Source organism: Bacillus rossius, chromosome 15 (genome assembly GCF_032445375.1).
Source record: "Bacillus rossius redtenbacheri isolate Brsri chromosome 15, Brsri_v3, whole genome shotgun sequence".
Lineage (NCBI taxonomy): Eukaryota > Metazoa > Arthropoda > Insecta > Phasmatodea > Bacillidae > Bacillus > Bacillus rossius.
In genome coordinates this window covers 24,483,273-24,502,769 of record NC_086342.1, presented here as the reverse complement: position 1 = coordinate 24,502,769, position 19,497 = coordinate 24,483,273, and the positions used below count along the sequence as shown (strand labels likewise).

Below are 19,497 nucleotides of genomic sequence, written 5' to 3'. Positions count from 1 at the left end.
AAGTCCGCCCTACTACAAAACGAGCTTAAATAAAGTTAAACTTCTGTTCTGGAAAGATTATAATTTTTTCGGTGATGTACAGTATTAGTATGTAATGTAACTGATACTGTATATTTATTTTTTATAGTGACGTACGTATCTTTATTGCAAATATTTTTGGTCACGTAACAATTATGAAACAGCCAAAGGCTGAATTTGGCTGCGAGTATAAGTATTACTTCCCAGCCAACGACGTGGCTAGAGAAAGACTCTGGCGCCAAGATTCTGTGATGGTTTCCCATTGTCTATCGCAACATGGAGGTGCAATAAAGAACAACACAGAATTCACTGCTGAGTATAGGAAGAAAATTTTCTGATTGGAAAAACAACAACCTCTGTAATGTTAAACAAATATTACAGTACGACCATACCCATTCTGACCTTTTTTTTCTCTTTTAAGAAAACAACGATTTACAATGGATTGGTTTCCTTTTTAGAATTGTACTTTTCAATTAAATGGAAACCATCCACTAATTCAAGTGTTAATTTACTTTTTTTTTTTTTACTTGTTTCAGAGGATATAAGTTATACTTGTTCAACAAATCTGTAAGTTTTTGTGTGCTTGTATAAAAAACATAAGCATTTTCTTCATACTCTAGATGAAACTACTTAGTACGTGTCACGTAACTTGCTTAGATGTTTACAGTTCCCAATAGTAGCACCAGTGATAATGCTGTACTGATTTTCCAAATGTCACTTGGAAAGCAATACATGATTTTTACGTACATTTGACAAATGAGTTCAGGTTTTTGAAAAAAAATCGCGGCAAAAGGATAAGTTAGACCATTGGTATTACTTTCGTGAAGTGACAAATTTGAGACGAGGTACATAATATACTATAGAACACTCTTGCATGTTACCATATCATACAAAATATAAATGGAAACAGTGATCAAATACCAACACACCAGTTGGATGAGATATCTCGTAACATCACGTAGTCGCTTGCAATGATACAATTTAGGTGGCAATTTGCAGCCTACAGGTCCAACCAAATTTTAACACAGTTAGAAAATTGTATTACATGTTTTGTTGGAGTTTTTTGTTGAAAGAGTATGCTTCACCGCAGTAAATATTTCTAAAAATAATTTTTAGTGGTTTTTGGCATCTATCAAGTAAAATGGTCATAAAATTTTTTTACTGATATTATTTTACTGACATTTCTAAAACAACTCATCGTATTCTAGTGAGAGAGCTTTATATGTTTTATTAGGTATATTTTTTTTCAATGTACAACAATTCACAAATCTACATTATTTCAAAAACCATTTTAAAAACGTAACATGTACATTAGAAATGATTTTATAAAAATTACACTTTCTATTTTAATAGATAATTACTAGTACCTACATATAAGGATGTATTAATAACTTAAATTATGATTTGTGATTTTTTTTGAGCGATTGAAATAGATAAGTAATGTTTAACATAATTAAATGACTAAAACGTTATCTTTAATCTACTGATGGTCTCTAACTTTTGGTGCGACCTGTAAATGCTGAAGGGGAGACTTTGGAGGTGGAAAACGAACCGTGGAAATGAACCAGAAATGGGGCCCCTATACATCTCTCTCTCTCTCTCTTCTTTCTCTCTCAAGCGGTAGGGGGAGGGATGTTTAATTTCCTAGCGTTCGGCCTCTGTCCGCACACTGACCCTTCCACTCACTCTTATTCTTTCAACGGAATAACGCCGTTTGTCTTTCCTTTGGCAAGAGGATCTTTACTATTCACTAACCCCAGGTCACACACTCCGAAAATCCGCTTTCATGCAGTAGGGTAAGTCGAGATCATAGCGTAACGATGAAGTAGGTACAACTTTCAGGAGTGGGACGTTCGATTGTTGACATGAAGAATAACGAATAAAGTATATAATCGTACAACTTTAATACTCTTGTGCAGGTTTTCCATCGCATGTGTGTAACCATTTTTAGCATACGTTGTGTAAAGACAATATTAATGAATTCATTTTTCAGCTATACAATTACCACTGAAAACCAAATATTGCCGCAGAAATTCCCGTTGGCATTTTTACATCGTAGCACACTTTCATGTTAGTGGAAGAAAAGTGAAAGATGGAGCAAAAAGTAGTAGTTACAATAAATTTGCAACTAATATTCACAAACTGTTACAAAAAAATAGTTTTTTAGTGAACTATCTTTGTTATTGATTTTTGATTCATATTATTGTTCCAAGAACACTCATGTCCCGTGAAAGAGTTGAATTTCGAACACCACCCCCTCATTTTTATTTTGTACTTGATACGCACTTACTTGCATACTCGCGCACTCTAAAACTGGCACACTCTCATACATGTATGCACACTCGCCTACACGCTAGGACATACATGCAGACTTGTACGTACGCATGTTTTAAATACCTGTATAACCCATACATTTCTCATCCTTCTGTATTTGAAGTTTCACTTCTAACTCATGTGGCGAATACACTTATTTTTTTTTATCTGCTGTGGTTGCTGCTGTTGTTGTAAGTGTTTGGTTGGCTTAAGAGTATAACATCATATTAAATTCTCGATAATTGTTTTTCTTTCTCGGAAAGGCAAGTTTTGGCCAGTCCAGATGCAGCCAATTTAAATTAAACATGGACCATCAAGTTGGAGAACTTTTAAAACTATTAAAATCGTGAAAATTATGGAAAGCTTGCAAAATTGTGATACATGTAAATAAATATAAAGACAAAGTTTCCAGAGCGAGCAGTCAGCGAATGTCGGACATGATCGGAACTGATCGGGGGTTAGTGAATCTTCGACTCTCTTTTCGCTAGCTTCTATCCTGCACTCCATTCGTTCACTTCTCCTCCTTCTCCTCTTCGAAGGAGAAAGACGCAAGAGCAACGGAGGGAATTTATTCCAGTTCCCATTCGTGTCGGTGGGAACTAATCTTACGGGGCTTAGGTTCCTTGTGCGGCGACACAGATAAAGGCTGCCGGCGAAGACGTCAACCTAATACTTAACCGCGGGAGACCTCAGCGAGTCTGAAAATGGCCACACCTGCAAGTCTTAATGATTTCAGTTTAATTAATATGAAACTTTAAAAAATATATACTGACAACGCATTTTTTTTAAAATAGCTATTTAAATCATCAAAATATGTAGTTTGCTACCAAATAATGTTTTTCCCTTGTAGTTAGTATTTTATATAAGATATTGAATTTAATATTTTAGATTTAACCAACGTAATTTTTTGACTACTGTATAGCTACTGTAGCATTAATTCATACTTACTTTAAATGTTCCTACATTAAAAAAATATCGTTAACAAGTTAATGAATGCTATACAAAATATATTTGTTCAAATATATCTATTGAAATTTTTTAATATATTTTTTTAAATATTCCAAACTTGTAAAATTATTTGTTTTCGTTCTTTTATCAAGATACACATTACATTATTAATAACCGTCAGTTAATAATTTTTTTACTCTATCGTTAGCATCAATTTCATTAACCATAATAAAATTATTTTCATTATAAAAGCCTTTATGCGGAAATTATTTCTTACAAAGGTAAGAAAAAAGCTATCAGGAATTAAAAAAGTTATTTTAAATGTCTTAACTGTTTGCCATCAATTCACTAGTACTTTTAAACGGGTAAACAGGCAGACGCTGTATAAAATTTATAATAATATTATATGAGTAATAAGTCACATTAATAAACCTTTCGTAGTGTTCATACTTAATATATTGATCAAATCTGTCTCGTTGCTTCTGATAAGTAAAATGCTGCTGAACGTTCGTGAGTGGCATGAACATACCGTTCCTCTGCATCAGAAGTTTAACCATTTTTTTTAAGTTCCTTTTTTTAAAACTGATGAACCACACAATCCGAATCATTATGGAGGAATCTGCTGGTTCTTATCCTTGTTACTAAGTCATTGTTTTCCTCAATCACATGCTACAAAGGATCCGTAACAAATTACCTGATCATTTCCTTTCGCATTACTGCTAAGTGCTTAACCTTTAAAAAATGTAAAAATATATAAATATTTAATCAAGCATACTGAAGATATATAACATAAGATTTTATTTAAAACAAATTAATTTAACAAGTATTGTTTTTCAATATATTTACAGAAAAGCACTTGAAGATACTAATTAAGTTTATTTTACACTTTATTGTGTTCTTCTATTTTAAGGGTAAGGAAAAATTGAATAATTTTAAAAACCTTTTTTTTTTTAATTGGCGGGGTAAGGATGGAAAGTAATTAAATAATTCTTTTCTGAAAGCTATTTGTTAAATTTATGGAAAAATTGTTTTTTTAGTTGGCACGCAAATGAAATTTTTATCACAGATTACCTAAATGAAAGTCAGGAAGGTTTTTTGATTGTGATATAATGGTCGTTTTGAAAAAAAAAATGTTATAAAGTAGCTGTAATAATATAAATAATTGTTTTTAAATAGTGCCCGAACCGTTTATTCGGAAACCAATATGTATTTCTTTGATAGATACAATACGTAAACAACAAACAAGATTTTCTTCTGTTTGCTAAGTAAACAGTTGAATCAAATATATATAGTTTTCTTGAGGTAACCGACTTCAAAAAAACGAACATTATTGGTTTTACCCTTTTTTTAATGTACCTATACATGCCAACAAAAATTAAAAATGAAATTAACTTGTACATATTTAGTTTTACTGATTTTGCCTTCCCTTTTGCCGTAGTGTTTGTACGTATGTGTTTTCCTCGGCTTTCTGCATAGTTACCTTCAACCCACCCGAATGGTTTTTGTAACTAGACAGCTAGTTCCAATCGTAGACTCTATAGTTCAGAGAGTGGCACTGCGACCCGAAATGTCAGATGGTCTACTTCGACCACGTGGTACAATAGGGACGTTTGGAGTAGTGTGTGTGCCCGCATTGCATGCAGAGACTCTAGGTTGAGGTCTTTGCCGACGTGTTATTTGAGGCGGAAGAAAACGAATAGAAGTAGTAGCTGCAGCTTGTGTTTGGCAAATGAAAAAAATTATACATATTTTGTTCGAAGGAAAAAATTTTTTTTCTAAAAACTTACAAGTGTAGTCGAAAATTAATTTACTTCGACAAACACAATTAGATATCAAATAGCTTGGCTTCTGGATTGTAGCCGTGTCCATGGCGAATAATTCACACGACGTTTCGGTCGACATTGCAGTCGCCATCATCAGGGAGCAGTTACCTACTGACCTAACAGTTCCCTGATGATGGCGACTGCAATGTCGACCGAAACGTCGGTGAATTATTCGCCACGGACACGGCTACAGCCCAGAAAGCCAAGCTACTTCAGACAATGGCCGTGAAAGCCTGCGAACATTATTAACAATTAGATATATTTTCGTGCAGGAATTTGAACTAGATGTGGAACCTTTTCTTTTATGCAAATTAGTGTAATAAATGACGTACATATCATTTTTTTTTTAGGTAAAGCAATTTTACCTGATAGATATATGTAGTCGGTGTTCAATTTCCATTTGAATTCAATGGGAAAAGCGAACTTTCACACAACAGTGTGAGGAAATTGGTTCTGAAGGAGGGCTCCGGAATTTCCCGCTCGGGCGTGTGACCACCCATAGAGCTGCGGGCGCGTGAAAACCCCACAACCTCACAACTCCGTCGCCCGTAGCCGCGGAGATAAAACGAACACCCTTAATCAAGCAAACGAATGCAAAGCAGAGAGGGGGGGGGGGGGGGCTGGCCGTAGGGCGAAGTGGACGAGATGGGTCAGGTTCCCCCCCTCCCAACCACGGCCAAAGAGCCCCCTTTCTGGAGTGGACCGTCTTGCACCCTCCGCCCCCCCCCCCCCCTCTACCTCTTCCCATCGTGCGAGCTCTGGAGCTAGCTACCTTGATCGTCCCGTGATTCTCCGCATAGGACAAGAACAAGCGCTAATCCCCGCCGCTTCTGAAAAGGGGAAGCTGATGAATGTTAGGAGGTGGTGAAACGGAATTTCGGACTAAGTCTGATCAGGTCTGTGTAAAAAAAAAAAAAAAAAAAAAAATTGACCTCTACATAGAGAGGACGCATTTTGTTGGCGTGCATGTATATTAGTATTTTATTTTTAGTGACGGGTCAAATACCAATTTTCTATAATTATAATCTCAGAGAGTATCCCCTTCCAAACCGAATATTAGGCCTCAAAGGTTAAAAAAATTACATATTTTACAATAAATAAAAATATTTACATCAAAACATTATGCCCGTTGTTAAATGGTTTATTTACAAACTAATTTACCAAAATGAATACTTATTGTAACTTTATTTATATAATTACATGTTTAAGTACGATATATTGGGGGATGGTAACATGATAGGTATGAAAATAACAAATTTACCTACGTAGTAACCTTTAGAGTTTAACAATGTTGAATTTTTCATTTACTTTATTTCCTCGAATATTTTTCTTGGAACATTTTTTCTCGAATATCGAAACATAAGTTTAGTAAGGATTTTATCGTTTGAGGATTTGATTGGTCCATCCATGGTTATTTTAAACCAGTAATATTTTCTTCTAAGATTACCTCAATATAAATTTGGATAAAATGTTTATTTAGTAACCAAAAAAAATATCACGTCTGATAACAGATAGTATATAAAAAAATAAATACGTTTTTGAGAGAATCTTTTTGGTACTATTTTTAAAACGGCCAATTGTTATATTGTCACGATCCACCTTCAGAGGGGGGGGGGGGGCGAGAATCGTAGCTCTTTACATAGAAACAACTCGCTTGGCATCAACTAGTCTTAACTTCATAAAATACTTTACTGTACCTAGGATCATAGGTTCGTCATCCCGTACAGGATGTCTGGTGAGAGCTGAACTAAGGAGATTTTGCAAAATAACATAATACTTAATTAAAATTATTTTATTCTTAAAGTCAAATACTCAACATCATTTTAAAGAACATTTAAATAGCGGGATTACAATTTAAAACAATAATCTCTTTACTTCCTTAACGATTGAACGAACGACCTTACAAGAGAGAGAATGAGAGAACTTCACTAAACACTTCCCTAGTCCTTCCGAATACCTCAAATCATAATTAATACTTAAAATTAAAACAAAGATAAGTCCATACTCACATTTTCCGAAAAGCCTTTCTTGATCGATTACTTTAAAAAAATAACGTAGGGGCCTCTCCTGCCCTTGAAATCCCGAACGAACATTACATTTTAAAAACTATGACGCGTGACCCCTGACGAGGGCCATAGCCTCCGCCCGAAAGCTTGACGACTACATTATGACCTAACTTAAATTAAACGACTCGTGGCCTCTGGCGTCGGCCATAGCTTCCGCCCGAAAGCTTGAATTCCTACATCACGAACGAACTAACAACTCGTGACCACAGGTGAGACGCATAGCCTCCGCCTGAGTGAGCCTGAATTCCTACATCACGAACGAACTAACAACTCGTGACCACAGGTGAGACGCATAGCCTCCGCCTGAGTGAGCCTGAATTCCTACTCACTTGCGCTTAAATTCGCGCGCCCTGCCGCGCCTACCATAACAAAAGCTCGTTATTGAAGTCAAATTTACTAAACAACTAACTAGAACATCTGGGAAGACTACCCCCCCTCTACCCCAATGTGCAGGCCACACCGCGCGGCTTGTTACGACAGCGCGCCCCAGTAACTGCGGCCCGTGGCTGCGCCAGCGCGCGGCCAAACAAACAAACAAAATTCTGCAAGCCCGCAGCGCGCCGCGCCGGCCCCGTGCCCCAATTACATGGTCACGCCACTTGCGCTGACGAGTGAACAGAGCAGCCAGCCCAGAGTCCCGTCAGTAAAGTCCCTAAATTTGATTTCAACAACCCTGCAAAATTTCAACCCGCGACATAACCCTCCCCTCACAGAGCTCGAGCCCCATCGAGCTACCTCAAAATTACAAATTGTCTTTTTCCATTAAACCATAACTATAAATTCCTCATTTCACAAAAATAATAATTTTCTTAGTTCCTTGCTGTCTGAACATACATCTAGATTCTGCATAAGATTTATTTTAAAACAACAAGTATTCATAAAATTAAATGTAAAACTTTTATCTGGTTTGTTCTCACAGGAACCTTCAGAGGCTCGAGTTCTCAATTCTAAAAAAATTGTTCTGTTAGTGAAGCTCTCTTTACAAATTAAATTACTGTTCTTAGTTTCTCAGTATTCGTTAAACAATGTGCAAATTCTTGATAATTATTATTATTTTTTTTTTTCGGTTTCCGTTTATTACCATACTTCTTTCGTTCTTCAAAAAAAATTAAGTGTCCTTACAGTGTTTCAATTAATTAAACTCTTATCTCGTGAAGGTTGGTGCAACTCCTCGAAGTCAGTGTTGTCGAGAAGAGTAGCTCCCTGGGCTGGCCATCAGCAAACACCACTCAACTCCAACAGCTACTGGACTGGCTTCCAGGGCAGCTCACAACTTCTCCCCACATCTGCTTCGGAGTTGTGCCATCCTCATCACGAACAGATTACAATTCTGAAACATCATCAACAGGCATTACCATCACGCCTGACAAATACAAAACTAACTACTAAACTGCAATCGATGGGCAAGGATGCAAACACACAAAAAAATAAAATTAATTAATTCAACTGCTAACATAAAGTATCCCACCCTTAGCATAATCTAATCAGGCAAATAATTTGATAGGAAAAACTTAAGGAAGGGAAACATGACCTCCAATGATTTTCCCTAACTCTTGAGTCTTGATCTTCTCTATACAGCAAATAGTCCCCACGAAGTAACTGGGTTGAAGGTCAGTTCACATGACCCACCCATAACCTCTTCTACTCTTCTTTTCTTCTGGGGGCAACCACAATGCCCACCAATCTCTCTCCATGGTGCCGAACCAGCTATCCCATGAGAGTAAACAACGTAGTCAATAGAAGCGCAGAGGGGAAACACCAATCTCTGGCTTGTCGAGTCATAAAACTGCTTTATCTTCTTCTTCTTCTGAGTAAAAATATCTGACTAACCTTGCTTCTATTCTTCCAAACAGTAAAAGTTCATCAGGTATCTTCATGAAAGAAACATTCTAACTAATAATTCTTCATTTTTCTTCTTCTTTATTTCTGTTAGTTGTAATAGAAGGCCATGTTAGGGAGGTTATAGGGAAAAAGAGTGGCCAATTCCCACCCCATCACCCACCTAGATCATGACTAATTAACTTTTAAACTTTCTATTTCAAACAAATTAAAAAAAAAAACATTTTTTTTTATTCAAACTTTTAAACTATAATTACTTTTACTTCATAACCTCAAAAGCTAATCAATAATTCTAAATGAAATTGTGATTTACTGCATCCTTGTTCCATCCGATCTGTTTGTTTATAACCTTTCTTGTAAAGTATAAAATTTTCAAACATTACTAATTCAAAAAAAATTAAATTCTGGTGTCCTTTGAGTTACAATTAACTTTACTATTTCTTAGCTTGAAATAATTTAAGTTTTCAGAACTATTTCATTGTCTAATTCACAACACTTAAAAATCAACTCAAAACAACAAATCATCAAAATCAATAAGATCATCTGACCTACCTATCAGTACTGTGAACTTGAACTGTTCGTACACATTTATAATAAGCTATTGTATTTAAATTCCAACCTAAATAAGGTTTTAAAAAAAACTACTAATCCCTCTGTAAATTAAGAAAATTAACTTTAAAAATTAAACTTAAGGTATTAGTTCTTTTTGACAGCTACCACAACTCACTAGTTCCATTACATTACTATAACCTAAAAAGTTCTGTAAATAATGTTTATAACAAAAAAAAAACAGTTACTGTCTTCCATAAAAAAATAAAACTTTACATGACCTTATTAATCTCCACTTGTAAGTCCATGGCTGCCAGCTTTCTCTTCTCTTGAATCTTCAGTCTTGGCTCTTGTTTCAGTGATCTTGTATCTTGTCTCTCGAACTCTTGTCATCTTGTAAACTGGACTGCTGCTCAGCTCATCTTAAGGAATCTGTAACAGTTTCAAAAATACATGTTAATTTAAATTACATAATTCCTGTTCTTTGGTCCTAAAAAAAATTGTATTATTAGTACACATTACCCTGAAACAACATTATTATTCATTGTTTATTACTTAAAAAAAATGCTTTACCATAAAATCCTTTTTTGTTCTTTTCATTAGGCCTATTTATTTTCCTTCTTCTTAATTAAATTCTGCTTCAAATGTTAATCCTAACTTAAGACCTACCATCTATTTATTATTCATTACCTACATTATTTATGTTACCCTAAAATTCCCATAAGTTTCTAATACTTCCTATCAAAGACATTCTCTCTAAAAAAAATTTACTTGTGACTCTTAACTTAACAAACTTAAAAAAAACTTTTACACTAGACTTAACTTATTATTCATTCTTAGTTACTAAATTTCTATATGTAAACTTTAGTACTTACAAACAAAAACTGCCTATTTCTCTCTACCTCTTAATCTCTTTCAATTATTACAATAATAATGTTACCTTGCATCTTTAAACTTTCTTCTTTTCAATTAAATTAGACATCTCATAACAATAAAAATTCTGCCTATACTCTTCTTATGGGTGTACAAACCAACAACAAAATTTCAAATTCTCAAGTTTCCTTATATTTAAATTATGCAATACAAATAACCTCTGTGGTGCCTGTACCCTTTTAGGCCTACCACCTTCTCCTCTCACAGCATGACAACTCTTATTCCTCGGGGTCTGTATTCACTGTTACAAATCAAATATCTCAAAAAAAATTAAAAACAAATTTATTATTTTAAGAAAACAAAAATTTACATTGAATTTACTATGGAGCCTGGAAATCTTAATGTCTCACAGCAGCTAACATGACTAAATCCCATGGAACCCCAGGTTTACATAACCTGTGCCCAAAAATTTAAGCATACCAGGCTTTCTCTGCACTGGTTTTACAGCATCACACACTATTTAGGGCCCCTGATCTGCCATCAGTCCCAAGGAGTTTTCCCACAACCCCTCTCTACACAAGCGCCTACCGCATTCCTCTCAATTGGCTATCGGTTTTACGGCATTCTTTTGGGATCCGACCATCAAGTTAGGGCTAATCGAACACTAAACCTCCATACTTCCAAACTAATGTAAATCAATTAAATTTTCTCTGTAATTTCTTAAAATCCAAATAAAAATTATTCAAACATGCCCAAGAAACTTTCAAAAAAAAAATTCATAATCTTATCTTCAAACCCTTAAAATAAAAATAAATAGATTACTCTGTTTTCTCCTTAATAACTGTAAACTGTCAACAAATATCATGTCGTAAATTTTAACTATGCTTACTGACTCTTAATCAAAAAATCTCATTTGTCCTAATTAATAAACAACCGATTTCCTTAAAATCTCACTGTATCTCTCACACTCAAACTTCACTGGCTGAATATCTCAATAAATTCAAAAACAATTATCTAAACTCTTAAAGAAACTCCTCCCCAATTATTCAAATTACTTCACCTTATTTTATTTCATTACTTAAAACACCTTACTCAAAAAAATTAATTAATTATCTAGCTATCTTCCATTATTATTTATTTACCGAACAAAACTTTCTCCTAAATTAATTTAGTAAAATTCAATTTCACATTAGGCAAGTACACTAACTCTCTACAGCAATGTTTCTCATTTCCCTCCTTCCTAACTGAATCCAATCTTACTTAACCTCCAGGGAATTTACCTCACAAAATAACCAAAAATTTCACTGTAGTGCCTATCTGCTATAGGCCCACTACACAGGGGGCTCTAACCCCACCAACAAACTTCATTGAAATGGTACCCTATCCCATACAGGATAGCCACTTCGGTACTACCATGGGGAACTCCTGCCCCAAACTACTAACAACACTCAGGATTCTCCTAACCCTTAATTCACGTAGATAGCCCATCTCCTATGGGTCTGTTCTACAATCCCTACTTCCCAGGGACACAACACCTCACCTTAGGGTCCCTCGCCTTAAAGAAAACATTAATTTTGTCTCTCTGTTCCCTTGGAGTAAATTCCCTCTACACACAAAAACTATCCTTCCCACTTTTCTCAATGCTTATCGATTTTATAGTGTACCTCCTTAATAATGTTTACAAATCCCAAAAAAATATTTTTAAAACCGAGGTAGAATTTAACTAACAAAAACATAAACAACTTACAACGAAACACTTCTAGCCTATACATCATACACTTCTTAAAATAAATTACTTACATACTGAAAGTTCCTCTTCTTCTAAAACACACTTAAATTTAAATTTATTTAACCAATAGTCTATTTTCTTATCGCTAAGTTACCGTACAGCTGATCAAAACAAGGTCACGGCCTGTCCACGTCTCCTTATGAGCCCGTGACGTCACCGAATTCCATCAGGTGCGCCAACCCTCGCTTGCGGTTCCTCCGTTCTCCGCTAGGTCTCAGCACCTCCCCGTCTCGTGTTCATTCTGCCACGTCCACTGACGTGTCGTTCTGAAACAACTCTCAACATTTTTCTAATTAAAACAAAACATCACTATAAATTCTATAACTCTCTTTTACATAAACTCTCGTTTTCTCTTTAATTCCTTTCTAACGTTTATCCTTCCCTCGACTGATTTAATTCGTACGTCTCGTCTCCTACGCGCACGACAGCAAAACAAACTTCACTTGAAAATAATTCCTATTTACGAAAAAAACTTTATTTTAAATTTTAACTCTCTTAACCTACAATCTTAAAATTAATTTCAATTAAATTAAACCACTTGCATTATCTCTATTAATCATTTAAATTATAACGTATTCTCCTCACGTAAAAATCCCTGATAAACTCAACGACTTAAAACAACTTATCACTATAAACTTTATCCTTACAAGTATACTCAAATAAACATATGTTACGTCAAAAAAAAATCTCAAAGACTTCCTCCACTATAGACTAAAATTCCGTAATCCTCTCCTCAAGTAAACTCTTAATAACCTGCTATCAGAAGCTGAAACTAACTTAATAATAAACATAAAAATCTACCTCTCTCTCTCTCCAGAAATAGAACCTATCCGGCGAACTCTACCATTTCTGTCACGATCCACCTTCAGAGGGGGGGGGGGGGGCGAGAATCGTAGCTCTTTACATAGAAACAACTCGCTTGGCATCAACTAGTCTTAACTTCATAAAATACTTTACTGTACCTAGGATCATAGGTTCGTCATCCCGTACAGGATGTCTGGTGAGAGCTGAACTAAGGAGATTTTGCAAAATAACATAATACTTAATTAAAATTATTTTATTCTTAAAGTCAAATACTCAACATCATTTTAAAGAACATTTAAATAGCGGGATTACAATTTAAAACAATAATCTCTTTACTTCCTTAACGATTGAACGAACGACCTTACAAGAGAGAGAATGAGAGAACTTCACTAAACACTTCCCTAGTCCTTCCGAATACCTCAAATCATAATTAATACTTAAAATTAAAACAAAGATAAGTCCATACTCACATTTTCCGAAAAGCCTTTCTTGATCGATTACTTTAAAAAAATAACGTAGGGGCCTCTCCTGCCCTTGAAATCCCGAACGAACATTACATTTTAAAAACTATGACGCGTGACCCCTGACGAGGGCCATAGCCTCCGCCCGAAAGCTTGACGACTACATTATGACCTAACTTAAATTAAACGACTCGTGGCCTCTGGCGTCGGCCATAGCTTCCGCCCGAAAGCTTGAATTCCTACATCACGAACGAACTAACAACTCGTGACCACAGGTGAGACGCATAGCCTCCGCCTGAGTGAGCCTGAATTCCTACATCACGAACGAACTAACAACTCGTGACCACAGGTGAGACGCATAGCCTCCGCCTGAGTGAGCCTGAATTCCTACTCACTTGCGCTTAAATTCGCGCGCCCTGCCGCGCCTACCATAACAAAAGCTCGTTATTGAAGTCAAATTTACTAAACAACTAACTAGAACATCTGGGAAGACTACCCCCCCTCTACCCCAATGTGCAGGCCACACCGCGCGGCTTGTTACGACAGCGCGCCCCAGTAACTGCGGCCCGTGGCTGCGCCAGCGCGCGGCCAAACAAACAAACAAAATTCTGCAAGCCCGCAGCGCGCCGCGCCGGCCCCGTGCCCCAATTACATGGTCACGCCACTTGCGCTGACGAGTGAACAGAGCAGCCAGCCCAGAGTCCCGTCAGTAAAGTCCCTAAATTTGATTTCAACAACCCTGCAAAATTTCAACCCGCGACAATATTTTTACGTCTACTTTATACTATCATGTTATTTCGAAACGATCATTGCAACAGAACAAGTCATGATAACCTCTTCCAGACTTTCATTTAGGTAATGTGATAAAAACTTCACTTACGTGCAAACTAAAAATTCATAAATTAAGATAATGGCTGCCAGAAAAAGAATTCATTGCCCTCCATCCTTTCCCCGCTTCAAAAACATTGGACGTTTTTTATTGTACTTAAAGTAAATAAAAAACTGTAAAAAAACGTAGTTACTTCAAAAGTTTTTCAATAAATGTATGTAAGCACAATGCTTCATTTATATGTTGTTTAAAGGATTCATGCAATAGGGACAATTGATTTGAGTTTTTTAGAACATACGTCATTGCAGTTTGCACTGTTTTTCATAGCAACTTTCCGAAAATCAATAAAAATACGAAGATAAAAAATTCACACAAAACAAGACTAAATCAGCTGATGTCGGACAAACGGAACCAACGATGAAACTAAACAAGTATTATGGACAAAACAACGACGACAGAACGGACTAAAAAGGTTATAACATATAAATATTATGTATCACAGGAATTCCGTAGAAGGAACTTAGTCATGGAGAAATAATATAACAACTATGTCGTCTATTGAATCGTTCAATCGGCAGATCCATGGGAAAGAGACTTCGAAAAAAAAATACTGAACCCCATCTATGGCCACGATTTGCGACAAGGAAATTTATTAAAACTTTCCATCTTGATAAAATTCATAAAACACTCAGGACTGTTTCTCTTTGTGAACTTTGGTCCGCGCCATCCGCCACAGATGGCAGCACCGCGGTTACACATTTCCGTTCCATTTACGAAATTATGTGGAAGGGTCAGTGTGCGGACAGAGGCCGAACGCTAGGAAATTAAACATCCCTCCCCCTACAGCTTGAGAGAGAGAGAGAGAGAGAGAGAGAGAGAGAGAGAGAGAGAGAGAGAGAGAGAGAGAGAGAGAGAGAGAGAGAGAGAGAGAGAGAGATGTATAGGGACCCATTTCTGGTTTGTTTCCACGGTTCGCTTTCCACCGCCAAAGTCTCCCCTTCAGCATTTACAGGTCGCACCAAAAGTTAGAGCCCATCAGTAGATTAAAGATAACTCCCACCAAATGCCGTATACAGAGAGCTAAGATGGTACGCGTCGAAAAGTGCAATCCTGGACTTCACTGGTACTTGTATCAAACTAACGTCGTGTTAGATGCATTGATGGCGCTAAGTGTAAACAGTACGCATGCGCCTGGATAGCGGTGCAAACACCGTTGCGAAGACACGTTTAACAACCGTAGTGGTGAGGCTCTCGAGATCAGACCAGACCAGCCCAACCCAGTCAAGCCCAATCCAGTCAAGCCCAATCCAGTCAAGCCCAATCCAGTCAAGCCCTATCCAGTCAAGCCCCAGTCCAGTCAATCCCCAGTCCAGTCAATCCCCAGTCCAGTCAAGCCCGTCCAGTCAATCCCCAGTCCAGTCAAGCCCCAGTCCAGTCAAGCCCCAGTCCAGTCAAGCCCCAGTCCAGTCAAGCCCCGGTCCAGTCAAGCCCCGGTCCAGTCAATCCCCGGTCCAGTCAATCCCCGGTCCAGTCAATCCCCGGTCCAGTCAATCCCCGGTCCAGTCAATCCCCGGTCCAGTCAATCCCCGGTCCAGTCAATCCCCGGTCCAGTCAATCTCCGGTCCAGTCAAGCCCCGGTCCAGTCAAGCCCCGGTCCAGTCAAGCCCCGGTCCAGTCAAGCCCCGGTCCAGTCAAGCCCCGGTCCAGTCAAGCCCCGGTCCAGTCAAGCCCCGGTCCAGTCAAGCCCCGATCCAGTGAAGCCCCGGTCCAGTCAAGCCCCGGTCCAGTCAAGCCCCGGTCCAGTCAAGCCCCGGTCCAGTCAAGCCCCGGTCCAGTCAAGCCCCGGTCCAGTCAAGCCCCGGTCCAGTCAGGCCCCAGTCCAGTCAGGCCCCAGTCCAGTCAGGCCCCAGTCCAGTCAGGCCCCAGTCCAGTCAAGCCCCAGTCCAGTCAAGCCCCAGTCCAGTGAGGCCCCAGTCCAGTGAGGCCCCAGTCCAGTGAGGCCCCAGTCCAGTCAGGCCCCAGTCCAGTCAGGCCCCAGTCCAGTCAAGCCCCAGTCCAGTCAAGCCCCAGTCCAGTCAAGCCCCAGTCCAGCGGCCCTCAACACCCCACCGACCGGCACTACCCATTACTCCCTGCGGCTAAGCCTTGCCCGGGGAGTATGATCGCGCCGGACAGAATTAATGCCCGGCGGAAGTACGTCATCCGAGGAGAGGGGGACAATCGATTAGCGCGGACGCCTGGCCCCACCCCCTCCCCTCAATCAACCGGGCAGCCGGTGCGGACACGCGCCTTGCTTCCGGGAGAAGGGGATATACGGGATTTAGGGTGCATGCCAACCCTCCCTGTCGTGGTAGCCATTAACCAGACTGCCGCCAAGTTTGAAGACCCAGCCACGTCTGTGTTCATTTCACTAGGAAGCTACATTCCACTTACTGTCATTAGTAAACTTAGAAAAAATCTTTTTCCATTGATCCATGCATCACAACATACATAATTATTACCAGGGCATGTCGGCTTACACACACAAAAAAAGGTTTTTAGAACATTGGCAGTTTTTATTGCTGATGTGTTAACATATTAGCTCTCGGTAAACGGGATTTGGTAGGAGTAATTTCTTGAAAATGGAAGGGAAGTCGATGAAAGGAAATGTGTAACCAAGAAAGCGGACCCATGCGTAGCAATGTAAACCCGTATATAGTCACTTTCGTTAATATAAGGGGACATACCAAACATATTGGTGTGCCAAATGTAACTTTTATGATAGTGAAACTACCCAAAAATATTTTTGGTAAACTTAAGCAGTCATAGTACAAAGTAATCTCAAGTTTTATAATACTAAATAAAAAAAACTTTAAATAACAATAATACGTATTCTTCTATATTCCAAATAAGTTTAATTAGTAGCACTGAGTGGTTCATATCACGCTATTTCATATCACGCTATTGGAAGTTTAGTTTCACTTTTTAATAACATTATAAAATTATATAATGATGATGAATAAACTATCGTTAAGGTTGGTTTGAAGGAAGTATTTACAAACTGATATTAGTCGTTTGAACAAAAATAAATATACAAATATATACTCTTGTGTTACAATATGTGTTTTAAAATGTTTCAGGTTAATATTTTAGTAACGCCATATAAGCATAACTTCTAACGAGTACGGAAACTTTACAGTATTAATCTAAATATATATAACTCAAAGGTGACTGACTGACTGACTGACATAGTGATCTATCAACGCACAGCCCAAACCACTGGACGGATCGGGATGAAATTTGGCATGCAGGTAGATGTTATGAAGTAGGCATCCGATAAGAAAGGATTTTGATTAAATCTACCCCCAAGGGGATAAAATACCACTCACTGACTCACTCATCACGAGATCTCTAAAACGATACACCCGATTGACTTGAAATTTAGCATAGTTACTCCTTTTGTGATGTAGACGCTCACTAAAAACGGATTCTGCGGAAATCCGATCCCAAGGGGAGTTTCGGGGGCGTAATATATCAAAATTTCCAGTTTTTGGTAGGAAATCACCATGACAACGGCCTTTGCTTTGTTGATGCTTCTCTATGGCAACGACTATTTCATTGTTAGTGCAGTCCTCATCACCGTTGAAATTTTGGCGGGTACTTTAAATATCAAAAATTGCCCCTTTTTTCAAGTATATATATTTTACAGACTTGAAACTTCACAGTAATGTACCTTATGTTACGCAGGATGACATTTTCCGAAAATTAGATCCCATGGGTGGTTAAAACCAGGCAACAGTGGGTACTTTGTCTGCATGAGAACATGATTTTGCATTGTTCATGCCTTCTGCGTCTCCATGGCAACGGGCATCGCGCGGCAGTGGCGTACCCACAAGGAGAGGCATGTATAATGAGCGACGCAAGAGGGATCTGCCTGTAGACTGCCGTAGCGAAGTACGGGCACATCAGTTGTACGTTGCGTGCACGAGTCGGGAAACCATCGGTGCTATTCATTTTCTCTCCGGTACATTATACAGCATTGTAATAAATTTTCACTGGATTCTTTTTTATTAACCATTACTGTAAATGGGTGATGTGGCTTAATTTTTTTCTATTAGTATAGCCTTGCGAAGCCGGGTCGGGCAGATAGTTGTTCATATAATTTTAACAAGGCGGATAGTATTTTCATAAAACCTCTTTGCAAAAATTAGATCCAAAGCCGGGGTTTAGGAATTTAACAAGTCTTTCTCACTTTCATCGCAGCCTTTTGTAATAGTTAATAGTACAGAATAGCTGTTAACGTGGGTGAAAATTCTATTTACCCAGTCTAAAGTTTTGGATAGTAGTTTTAATGTTCATTTCAGTGTTCAATTATAACATGAAAATTAATAATACTTATAGACCTTGTTTGCAATACTGAAATGTTGAAAATATACATATATAGGAGAGATACTTACCTACTTATACCCCGGAATCATGCACAACATGTAAGTACAAATATCATACTTATGTGATGTTAGTAATTGTGCATAATTTTTATCTGAGTCTTTTTTATAATAAAATAATTTCTTGCTAAATCTATAGTCAAGTTACCAATAAGAATTTTAAACTGTAATTTAATTAATGAGACACTCATTATTTCTATTTTACACAAACAATGAAACTGGGCAGATTTATGTGTTCTGAGTATTACTTAAAAATTGTGCGTACTATTTTCCCTTATTAGTGTCAAATTTTAAAAGTACGAAAAAAAAAAATTATATAGGCCTAGTGTTGTTTTTCTTACAAATTTAACTCTGAAAGAAACAGGTTTTTATTAAAATTATCAAGCATTAAAAAGGTATTTTATTGACATATCAGAATGCACTAGTAAATAAACTTCCAAACATGATACATATACATTCTAAGTATTATTAGACTTTATAACTTTAAAATTGCGCTAGCTTCGTCTGCCGCGACACATGTTTAACAATTTTACTTTCAAATATTCCTTTATATGTTGGCCACCACTTGCGGATAATTATATCCATAATTTGTCAATGCTCAGTTTGATATGCGGCGGAATTACATCAATGAAGTCTAGGAGACGGATTATCTTAAGCACAGCTTTCAAAAGAAGACATATAGACTAGACGCGGAACAACTGATATTATCTTGCCTTCAATTTTCTGAAATTTTGATTGCCTAAGTTTTATACAGTGATTCA

At 37.5% G+C, this 19,497-nt stretch overlaps 1 protein-coding gene and 1 long non-coding RNA gene across 2 annotated transcripts in view; one reads left to right on the top strand and one right to left on the bottom strand.

The window, feature by feature from the left end:
* LOC134539581 (uncharacterized) overlaps nt 1–19,497 on the top strand; it is an 828,445-nt gene that overhangs the window by 641,303 nt on the left and 167,645 nt on the right. The gene's annotated exons all lie outside the window — the stretch shown is intronic.
* LOC134539363 (uncharacterized) lies at nt 6,880–14,222 on the bottom strand. The gene is made up of 2 exons (XR_010076300.1): nt 12,230–14,222; nt 6,880–9,988 (listed from the first exon to the last, which is right to left on the bottom strand). It is a non-coding gene; the product is annotated as an uncharacterized LOC134539363 (long non-coding RNA).